Below are 12,554 nucleotides of genomic sequence, written 5' to 3'. Positions count from 1 at the left end.
CAATGTGGAAAACAGTTGTGCTGCTTTTACTATTTTTGTGGAAACGTGTGGGTTTTTTTAGATTCTTTGATGATTAAAAGTTTCAAAAGAACAGCATCTATTTGAAATAGAAATATCTATTTGTATTTGAAATATCTTACTGACCTCAAAAATTTGAACAGTAGTGTAATATATACATAATTGAGTGGAAATGTTGAATTAGCGGTGGTGATTTAAGTAAAAAAATGTGCTATATATATATATATATATATATGTGTGTGTGTGTGTGTGTGTGTGTGTGTGCTATATATAATTTAAATAACAAAATGTGTTTGGTCGATAATGATATCACAACGTACAAATTTATTTAAAAGTGACACCGAAAATTTTTATTTTTTTTAAATGTCCTTTTGATACAACAGCATATTATTACACACATATTTATATACATTTTTTCCACTCTTTAAAAAGGTTTAGGTTTATAAAGTCACACAGATATTAATAACATTCACCATACTGCCATTTTAGTGATATCTGCTGTGCAAGTTCTCTAGTTTACCACTGGGATGTGTAAAAAACAAAAAAGCTCTTGCTGTCTCTAAGCAAACATCTCCTCCCACATGCACTTTTGCACAGGCATCAGGATCATGAATCTGAATGCTGCGAGTGTTGGATTAACAGATGAAATATGCCGATTGCATTATATTTCGATGACCTGCTTTCTATGACGTTCTCTACATTACATAAGCTACATTAACAGGTCCTGAAAAAGGGAGGGAGCATACAGAACCTAGTCAAATAAGCTGCGTGTAGAAGATTCAATTACACTCGTTGTCATCAAAGTAATAATTGGGAGATTTATTAGGAAGGTAGCGAAATTACAAATCCTGTAAAACATGGACGTGAAAAACCAACTGTATCTTTATCGTCCTTAATATGAGGAGCGTTGAATGCAGGCTTTGAAAAGCAATCCGCAAAACCCATAAAGTGCTTGACAGATTTAGCCTGATTATTGCATGTGGGACATTTAGGTCTTCATCCCACAGAAATGTCACATTAGCCTCTGGTCAATGAGCATGTGGCGAAGATAAACATCAAGAAGCATTCAAACGTGTGTGTGTGGTGGGGGACAGATCCAACCTTGACCTGACCTAAACCCTGATTTAACAAAGACTAGAATGAAACAAAGACGCTTAATAGCAACACATGCAGTGTTTGTGCAAATGTAGTCTTCACAAAAGGTTTGCTTTGGGATTTGGCAAGCGTTTCACAGCCTACGTTGAATCCTTTGTCTGAAGCGAGTGTGAAGAGTAGACAGGTGTCCAAGTGTAAACACCGGCTTTAGCTGGCAGAGACGGAGGGAGGGAGAGGACACACGCCTGCCTACCTATCACACCTTTAGAATGACAAGGCGCCCATCGATCCAAACCGTCCTCACACTCCACTGCCGATGGAGAGGTGGGAAGTGGAATTTTGACTGCTATAACGACAGGGGGTGGGAGCCAATTGCTTCCCAGAACTGTGTTCTTCTCCGGAACAGACGCACCAGTCCATTTAGACAGTTTAACTTTGTCTGGCACTTTCTGCACTCAGAACACTCTGTGCTTGACTTCCACTGCCTCCAAGAGAATGCCTTTCCCACCGAAGAAAAAAGTTGCAGTCTTAAGGGACCATGAAAATGGTGGCCAGTTTGCGCACACACAGACAGAGAAAGGTCAAGGCTCTTGGACAAGGCGGAGCTAACCACGGGAGAACAGAAGAACACTTCAGCCATGATGAAAGCTGCATTTCCAATGGATCAAACCAAGTGCGTTCTGAAAAGGGGATCAGAGAGAGAGACATGGCAACCCATTGTGCCTCATAAAAACTGTCTGCCATAAAAAAAAGCCCATAAGTGGAACAATGTCATGAACAGAGCATTGCTAATGGATTCTCAGGATTGTGGTTTTTGAGAGTCTGTTACATGCAGTGCACTTTCAACAGTCTTTAAACGAAAGTACATTTGTTTCTTTACAAACCACATAATTGACTGATCGCAAAGTCTATGGAATTCCAAAGCTGCCAATATTAAAGATAAATAAATATATAAATAAATAAATATACAAATAAATGTAAAAAATAAAAAATAAAAAAATAAATATATAAATAAAAATACATAAAGCAAAAAAAACGTATTATTTATACATTTATTTCCTTATTTATGTATATATTTATTTTTTTCCATATTTATTTATTTATTCTTTTATTTATTTATACATTTATTCATTTCTACATTTATTTATTTCTACATTTATTTATTTTTACATTTATTTATTTCTACATTTATGTATTTCTACATTCATTTATTTCTTCATTTATTTCTTCCTACATTTCTTCCTGCGTAGGGTAATGAGGAGGGCGTGGTTTACCTCAGACATAGCAATCGAGCTCAGAGTAAGCGAAGGCGAAGGGTTGAGGCCACAGTGACACCCTGTGGCGAAATACAATAAGTATAGCTCACTGACGTTGATACGGTCTGTGACTGCGAGGTATATGGTCAAAATCCTAAATCTTACTGTGTGACATGGATAGGCTACTCTTTATTCCGGACATGGCCGTAGAACATCGTTTGGTCTGGATTTGTAAAATGTCCTGGGCTAACAAACATGAAACAGGGACTCTGAAACGGAAGCGCTTGATATTTTCCATTTTTCGGTCAGAACTCACGGAAAGGAAGCAAGGCACATATAGGCTACAGTGAAGTCGACGCAAGCATATTGACCAATGCTTTTGAAACGAGACTATTGCATTTTAATGTAGCCTAATTTGAATGTGAATTCACAACCTCTCATGTCCAAACGTATCATACGTTTGGACATGAGAGGTTGCGGATTCGCATTCAAGTGTGAATCAACCCGCTACACTAACTGGCAGTAGGCTATAGTATGGCTAATACCATTTATACTATCATAATATATTTTGCCATAGTATTCATTTACTCCACAAGAAGGGTTAATTGCCCGCATCACATTATTGGTGTAAATTAGGGCTGACTTCTAATAGTCGAGGATTCGACGATTCGATTCGGAGAGGTCTGATTCGACTATGAACCTCATAGTCGAATACATGGGCGTCAGTTTGGTTTGAAATGTGCTGGGGACAGAGATGCATTCGCATTTTCAGAAGGGCTGGGTACCATTTTTATTTAATTTTTTCAGGTCATGTTTTGAAAGACGATGTCCTGTAGCTTACTAATGTAAATAAATAAAAATGTATTCAAAAATCTGCTTCACATTTTCAGCAGGGCTGCGGAGCGGCTGTGAGTTGACTCCACACGGTTCTCATGTGCGTTAAAAAGCTTTACATGGTTTAATGTACCTAAACAATGATAACCAAATTCCCCTCTCATGTTGCTCCACATAACCACTTAAAATGATAAAAAAAATCGAACCCAGAGTCCAATTATTATGGACGTTATCTGATATTAAGCGTTTCTGCTTCACATTTTCAGCAGGGCTGCGGAGCGGCTGTGAGTTGACTCCACACGGTTCTCATGTGCGTTAAAAAGCTGACTCCACACGGTTCTCATGTGTGTTAAAAAGCTGACTCCACACGGTTCTCATGTGCGTTAAAAAGCTGACTCCACACGGTTCTCATGTGCGTTAAAAAGCTTTACGTTGTTTAATGTACCTAAACAACGATTACCAAATTTCCCTCTCATATTGCTCCTCATAACCACTGAAAATGGTCAAAAAAATCGAACCCAGAGTCCAATTATTATGGACGTTATCTGATATTAAGCGTTTCTGCTTCACATTTTCAGCAGGGCAGCGGAGCGGCTGTGAGTTGACTCCACGCGGTTCTCATGGGCGTGAAAAAGCTTTACGTGGTTTAATGTACCTAAACAACCATCACCAAATTTCTCTCTCATATTGCTCCTCATGTTTATGAAATGTTATGATATATGTGTGATATATATGTGTTTTTTTAGCTCTTTTGTTTGAAATGGAAAAAATCTAGCTGCTATCTAAAAAAAAAAAAAGAAAAAAAAAAGGTTCGACTATCAGTCGACTACGGCAAAATCTAACGAATCAGATTCGACTATGAAAATCCTTAGTCGAAAACAGCCCTAGTGTAAATCACTAATTTTATTGGATGATCTCAATAAAAGCACAACACGCAAAACATAATCAACAGCTAGAGCGGAGAGAAAAGAAAGAGAAGAGTGACAGCAGTTGAATTTCGGGGCTGAGCTCCGTCGGGTTTGTCTTGACAAAGTCGGACCAACAACAAGATCTAAAAGCTGCTGAATTTGCTGCCGTGGCAGGCAAAATCTATTTTGAATGGCAGATTCTGACATGATAGCCAGGGGACTAAGGTTTTCACGGATGAAATAGTGCACATAGAAATGTCTCTGTGGACGGCGCCCTCTTTTATTTCAACCCGTTATATTCGCTGTAGGCTATCACTGCCATAGTGTGACCAAACTCCCCGCCACAATCATTCCCTTTAAATAGACTCCATAATGGTTTGCCAGCTGATGATGATGAGGATGATAACAATAGCCTAATAATAATAATAATAATGATAATAATAAAAAGAAAGAAAGAATGATAATAATAATAATAATAATACAAATTAAAAAGTTGTGTATAGGCTACTAGCTATTTTTTTGTTATGTTTTTGGCAGTTTTTGGGCTACAGAAATTTTTACAAAATTTAAAGGTGCATTGCGCAACATTTCATGTTAAAAATACCCATTTTTCTAACCCATACATGCTTAAACAATTGCCTGATGGGCTGAATGAGCCCTTCTCTGATCACTGCGATTGCCTCTATAATCCTGTACAGTAAAATAAATAAGAGGGATTCGGGTCGGAATTTGAGACTGGGCGTGACGTCATGCGCGTTCAGTTGCAGTGTTGCAGTTTCGCTTGTCGCCAGAGGGGGCATAGTTCTGCAAAAACTCAGAGACTTGCGCAATGCACCTTTAACAATAAATAATTTGATCTTTGAAGTAGCCTATTAGATAGAGATAGCTTCGATATTTGATCACTATGGTTGGTTACAAAGACTTTACTATTCTGAAAATAATAACGAGATACAAACCTGTAAATATTCAATCGACTTTTCTTAAATTCAAAACAAAATATGAATGCATTCGTAATTTCCATTTCTGAATAGTTGCTATATGGTCACGCAGGTTTGCGCATTAAACTCATGACCCCGAAAAATAGCCCCCAAAAAAAATCTACAATTATGTTGTTTCCCCGAACATGACCCCTCTCTGCCAACTTTTTTAACATTTGGTCATTTATTTATTTATTATTTAAATAATGCATAGGCCTAAATAGAAATGATCAGAAACAAATCCACAGCTGAACTGCTTCAACACATCGAGTTGTTTTTGATTCGGTGTATTTTAAGGAATCAAACGAGTGGATTGAACTCACTCATTAAGACAGTGACTTTCTGCCACCTGGTGTCTGTTTTAGTTTCATATTAACTTAGGCCTATCACTTCATTGATTCCATCATGTCATATTTATGTCTTCAAAATGTAAAACACTTCATAATATTTGTATGCACTTGTAGGCTAATTGCTGTGTAAATGCATTAAGATCTCTTCTGTATTGATGGCTCTGATGAAGCTCTGGTTGGATTTTAGTGGTAGGCTAACTGCCCTACAGCCTTTTCCTCTAACTGAATTTATCGATGTGGATTAACGTGACGTTCATACATTTAATAAGGTTGCCCCTGGACATGAGTTTATGGAGGCAGGCTAAAGACTACCACCGCTTAATAGAAAAAAAAAAAAATTCTGTTTCTGTCAGTATTGTTTTTGCAAATTAGGCTACATTAAAATGCAATGGTCTCGTTACAAAAGCATTGGTCAATATGCTTGCCTCGACTTTACTGTAGCCTATATGTGCCTTGCTTCCTTTCCGTGAGTTCTGACCGAAAAATGGAAAATATCAAGCGCTTCCGTTCCTGTTTCATGTTTGTTAGCCCAGGACATTTTACAAATCCAGACCAAACGATGGTCTATGGCCATGTCCGGAATAAAGAGTAGCCTATCCATGTCACACAGTAAGACTTAGGATTTTGACCATATACCTCGCAGTCACAGACCGTATCAACGTCAGTGAGCTATACTTATTGTATTTCGCCACAGGGTGTCACTGTGGCCTCAACCCTTCGCTTACTCTGAGCTCGATTGCTATGTCTGAGGCAAACCACGGACTCCTCATTACCCTATGCAGGAAGAAATGTAGGAATAAATAAATAAATGTAGAAATACATAAATGTAGAAATAAATAAATGTAAAAATAAATAAATGTATTAATAAATAATTCTATAAATGAATAAATGTATAAATAAATAAAAGAATAAATGAATAAATAAATAAATATGGAAAAAAATAAATATATACATAAGGAAATAAATGTATAAATAATTATTTATTTTCGTGAACCGATCATCTCATCCTTCTAGTTAATTTATAGCCTAAAAAAAATTGAATGAACATCAGAAGGAATGTTGTTTTAACTGTGGAAAGACACACCGTTTTTCAAGTTCAAATCCAGCGACGTTAACCTACTAACTCTCCTGACTGCTTTGTCGGACCAAAATGGCAGATTCGGCGGATGGCGGATTATGATTGGTCAGATCGCCTGTCAATCAAACTCCCTGCAAAGGGTCAATTGTGGCCATTAACAGGTTAGTTAAAGCTGCAGTCATATTCACTGAAACCGACACTATGCTCCGGCAGAACAACATAAATCCTATCCTCCAACTGGAGCCTGTTATTTGTTTTGCAAATATCCACCGCTCCCAGTTCTTCTGGTCCAATCAGCGCAGGGCTGTGTGAGATCTGACTGTAAATCACAGTTCGTGCACACGCCACATATCCCCCCTCCCCCCCGCACATTACATTATCACATGCACACGCCTGAAGTTCGCAGGTGTGTTGGATTGTACGAAGTGTGATGGCGGAAAGAAAATCTACTAACAAGCTTCCAATTCCTCGGTTATTGCCATCTATGGGTAGATTAGCCAGGGCAGCCAACCTCCGAGTCCATGGTGTTGATCGATGCTGAAAAGACACACGCATTGAGAGCACGAACTCGATGGGAGGGTGCTCGCTGGTAGTGGGGGAGGGGTATGAGAGTTGTAAACATTAAAAATTTTGGCTAAGTCCACTCAATTTGCCAGACTTGCTGACTGCAGCTTTAATTAAAATTATGACATCAAATACTCGCTCTTATGTTGTTCCAAACCCATAAGACTTCAAAACACAAATAAAAAGTCACACAAGCACGTCTGAGCTTCCGTTTAGCATAGCCTACTCAATGTGCTCCAAGTATGTGTGTTGATCTATGTTTATATACAAATCAAAGCATAATTTAAATGTGTTCATCTTATAAAGTGATCCTGTCTCTTCAGAAGACCTGGATTAAACCGCTCAGTTCATATTTTGACACTATCATGATTAGGGCTGCAAGATTTTTGGACATTGCGATATTTTGATATAATGATAATCATGGGTCCATTCAAGCACAAATAGACGTGGAAGAGAACGAAATTCAGTGTTCGTGTCCTGTCTGTGCCCATGCAAAAGTTCCGAATTCAATTCTCTTTCGCCTCTTCTTGCGCTCGAATGGTTTAAAATCACTTGAATGTTTAAACTGACCGGACCTAAAACACATGTAAAAGATTCAAAAGATAAAAACTTTCGCTCTGATGGTTAAACTATGCAATTAATCAAAGAATCACACATTTCAAACCGTGGTACCTGGTCCGTACGGATGAACTAATGATACCTAAACTACACTATACATCGCACATCCTGAGATGTAACTATCACAAATGCGCACATCACGATATCAATGCTAATTCTGCCCCATTCACAATGTCTTTATAAACTTTTTGAAGTGTCAGAGTTTTGGTGAAATTGACATTCAATGGAGAGACAGATATCTTCTAATAAATATATTTATTTGTGTTTCCAAAATGAGCGAAAGTCTTATGGGTTTGGATTAACATGAGGATGAGTAATTTATGAGAATTTTTATTTTTTGCGTGAACTTGAAAATGCTGTTTTGTTGCTCACAATCGCTTTTAGACTTTAACGTCACAACCGTCTGATAGCCATTTTTAACAAATTATTTGAGCGCACTCATGTCAAATGATCAGATTAGCAGCACTACGCAAGTTTACATCTACTGTGCAAAGTTGGTAAACTGCATTGTGCCGAAGGATCAAGGCACGAGGGAATAATGAAAGGTGAACAAGGCTTTAGCGGGCCTAATGCCTTCCTCATCAAATGCACTGCAAATCCTGAACCTGACAGCACAGATATGTGAAACACACAGCACTGCGTATCCTTCAAAGGGCAACCATTGTCGCTTCACTCCAGCTTGCTGCGAACAGCGATGTCAGCCATGTCTAAATGATTACAGCAAAATAATCGTTTTCTTGCAGTAGAAAAAAACAAAACAAGCACGAAGACAGTCAAAGAAAGGCATTCGTCTGCACAATAAAGCAGATTAAAAGACAGCGGGTGCCATGCTCCACTCAGGATGTATGCAGGGAGACAAAACACATCGCCTTAATCACATTTAATGGCCCACGATTTGTGAATTAATATTCTACGCGTGCCAATGTGGTTGAGAGTTCAGCAGGATTTGGAAGCATCTGAGACACATCATTGTTGAATAAGATGGTCTGAAGAGTTGAATATGGACTAAAAACTTTTTACTATGGGAGTTACAGAGATGAAGTTCAGCTCATGTGATTTTACCATGACAAATAGGCTGGAAATTGGTTTAAAACAAATATTTATCAATATTTACTTAATCTTTATTCATCCATTGATACTGGGTCCACAAATGAATGCCAAGAATACTAATAAATCTTTACTTAAATTAATTTCAATTAAATACACCCCTTAATAAATTATACACTACATTACATAATCTATGTTATATACTGTGTATGTGTGTGTGTATATATATATATATATATATATATATATATAAACAATAATTTGAATGTAAACAATAATTTGAATGTAAATTACTGGACATTCATTCATTAACAGTATAGTCATGATGAAAATGAACCACCCTTATGTGGAGTATTATTTTATTTTTTTCTAAATACACTGATATGACTTCTTCATTTCATGCAAGTCTTCATTTCATGCAAGTATTACATTCTCTAAACATATTTGTCATTTGTACTGCTCATTCCTTTAGGTATAAAATTGTTTTTTACTTAGTGCACCTTTAAAAGTAAAAAGCAAAAACACAGTGTGACCAGACAATGTCATCACATTATCTGCCATATACAATCTTGCTCCATCTCTCTTTAAAGAGAGAGGGAGTTCTAACTGTGGTGGTGGCTTCTGTCAAAACAACTACGCATACAATAGCAATTATGATATTCTCTGAAAAGCTACTATTCAGTCTTAGATGATTATAAATCTCAGTGGGAAATCACAGCGTTATAATAGCAGACCTTCAATATCTGCAGATACATAACGTACACTGTAAGAAATTAAATCGGGCAGTTGACATCACGATCACGAGTCACGACTCAATATTACTTTCAGACCATAAACCAACACAACTCCCAGATGGCCATTGAAAAATGTAAGAATATTGTGGAGACAACCACTCAGCACACACACACTCTCACACATCACTTTCCCCTTTAAGCTTTCGAACAGTGACGTACGCTCTGCCTGCTGATTATGAAGCGATCCTCATATCACATAATGAAGAGCATCAATAAAGGCAGAACAAAGCCCTGGTAATTAATTACCATGTAACCGACAAAGGTTTAATGTCAACTCAGTAAATGGAAAGACTTTCCAAACCAATCTCGGTGTAAACTTTAGTGTGACACCATTAAGCATCTTGACAGCAACTATAAGCTTAAAGGGATAGTTCACCCAAAAAATAAAATTCTGTCATCATTTACTCACCCTTGAATGTTGTTGTTGTTGAACACAAAAGAAGATATTTTGAAGAATGTCACCAGACAGAAAGTTGACGTTAGCCATGACTTCCATAGTATTTATTTTCCCTACTATTTCCCTACTATGGAAGTCAATGGCTAACATCAACTGTTTAGTCACCAACAGTTTTTGAAATATCTTTTGTGTTCAACAGAAGAAAGAAACTCGTACAGGTTTGGAACACAGGGTGAGTAAATGATGACAGAATTTACATTTTTTGGGTGAAGGATCCATTTAAAGGACTTAAAAGACATTTGCCATCTTTACGCTGCTAAGGCAGCACATCTGCCTGTACCACGAAAAAAAAAAATGAATTTACACGCTATTTTAAGACACCATTAATGGATTCATGCAGAAAATACATTTTCAGAAATGCGTAAAAAATATAGTATGCATATAGAAACGTGCAAAGAACAGAAATATGAAAATAGGCTAATAAAAATAATCAAATATCAACTTTGCTGTTATGACATCAGCAAAGTTTTAGGCTGCACTGATGCTGCATTTCATCAAAGCAGCATCAGAACCTCAGAGCTTACTTTGCTTTGAATGTGGCATTGCGTCTTTACACAGAATTTGGAGCAAAGGGATAAGAAAAAAACTTTGAGGATGGCGGAGTACATAAAACGTGTTCGTGTGAAGACACAAATGGGCCTTGGGGGCGGCTGTCTTCGTTTATCAGAAGCCATGAAGCAATATTAGCAGGAAGAGTCAAAACCTACATTATTTATGGACTGGCTCCCTCCCCTGTACACATTTGGTACCTGGTTTTCAGACAGGCAGGAGAAATACAAAAAAGCTTCCCACTGAACGGTTAGTTTTTTGACAATATATACATGACAATATGGACGCCCTTTATTTTACTATATTTATTTCCCTGAAGCGATATTTCACCATATTCGAATACGAAGACGACGTCTTTACTTCGAAATATTTTTAGCTAAACCGAACTCACCAAAATGCCTCGACAACTGACAAGTTTTATGTGAAGCACTGGTCTAAAAAAATAGACAAGTCGTCCAGTTTTGACGTTGGGGTGTCATGACAATTTTAGCCTATCTAACGTTGAAAGAACAGTTCACCTCAACGAAACGAAAATCATTAGCATTTACTCACCCTCACGTTGTCCCAAACTCTTATGACTTTCTTCCGTAAAACAGAAAAGACGTTTAACTGAATGACAGATTCAGTCACCATTCACTTTCATTGTATGCAGAAAAGACGCAATGAAAGTGAATGGCGACTTAGACTCATTCTGACTAACATTTTATTTCCCGTTTCACAGAAGAATGTAAGTCACATTAATTTGGTACAACGTGAGAGTAAATGATGATATTTTTCATTTTTGAGTGCACTATTTAAAATACAAAAATGTTTAAAAAGCGCTCGAACTTCAACGTGTCTCGTCCAAACATCTAGCGTCGAATAAGGCGATTTTTCAGCCGTTGATACAAACGCAGTCGTGTCTACCATGAATGGTAAGTTTGCTTGATCATCACGCCGGCATCTCTATCATTACGCCTTGAGATCTGCACAAGTTGCCCACCAAATCACCCCTCTACTCTCGACCGTACAGTATTATTACACAATGATATCCAAAAATGCCATTCCATCACTCAGAATGACACGCATCGAATAACCAAAAAAAAAAAAAAAGAATCCCCAAATAGGCGATGCACTTGCGCGTTTCCATACAAACTCACGACGTCAAAGCTGTCTGAGTCAGAGGTTCCTTCAAGACCTCATTATCAGTCAATTAATATAAGCTCGACTAATTTGTCGGATTAATTATAATTAAGGGGGGGTAAAATGAGAATCACCTTAATCAAAACAGATTAATTTTCATATACAAGTTGACGGGAGAGGACACTTTAAATACACCTGACTCTTGCCAATTGATCCTTCAGGGTTGCAGATTGTATTCAAATTCTTATTTAAGTTACAGCACGTCACAAGCCCAGTTCATTTCTTTCTGATGATCACGGTTTATGAGCATTATAAGGTAACTGTTCTGTATGATTTCACATTTAGAGCAGTTTTATTTCCTAATATCCTACAATCCAGTCAAATGCACAAGTTTTTCTTTCTCCTCTTCCATGTCAGAATAATTATATTTTCAATTATATAATGAACAAAACACGACAGTCTCGTTTACAAACAAACAACACAAGAAGCTCGCGAGATAGATAAAACGATCCACATAATTACCATGAAGCTCTATTTCCAACACTCTTTGCCATTTCCTACATTTCCAGAGTGCGTCTCCCACTAATGAAGGCAGGAGGAGGGGAAAAAATACAATCCAAACGAAGGGAAAGCTCAAGCAAGAAACATTTGTGACAGCGACATGATTCGGTCCAACTATTTCGCAGAGTAAAACAGCATGATTTCCCTAATGCAGTTTTAAGACTGATGTTAATCCACAATCCGTCGTCTCATCAGGGGGAAAAAAAAAACACATCCCGGTGCAGTCTTTAGGTGTCGCAATGAAGGTAAAAGACTAGAGAGGGGTTTTTTTTTACCCTCGTTCCTCACGATTGTGGGTTCGCGGGTTGATAAAATGCCGATATCTC

General features: G+C 37.6%; 1 protein-coding gene across 2 annotated transcripts in view; it reads right to left on the bottom strand.

Annotated features, from left to right (window-relative positions):
* Window positions 1-12,327, bottom strand: part of nlgn1 (neuroligin 1) — a 240,981-nt gene extending 228,654 nt beyond the window's left edge. For both annotated transcript variants that reach the window (XM_081358202.1, XM_081358203.1), the window contains exon 1: window positions 12,190-12,327. The gene's annotated coding sequence lies outside the window, so the exon portion shown is untranslated. The remainder of the gene's footprint in view (window positions 1-12,189) is intronic.
* Between the last annotated feature and the right edge of the window lie 227 nt (window positions 12,328-12,554).

Source organism: Scardinius erythrophthalmus (genome assembly GCF_964197995.2).
Source record: "Scardinius erythrophthalmus genome assembly, chromosome: 25".
Lineage (NCBI taxonomy): Eukaryota > Metazoa > Chordata > Actinopteri > Cypriniformes > Leuciscidae > Scardinius > Scardinius erythrophthalmus.
This window is presented reverse-complemented; position numbering and strand designations above follow the sequence as displayed.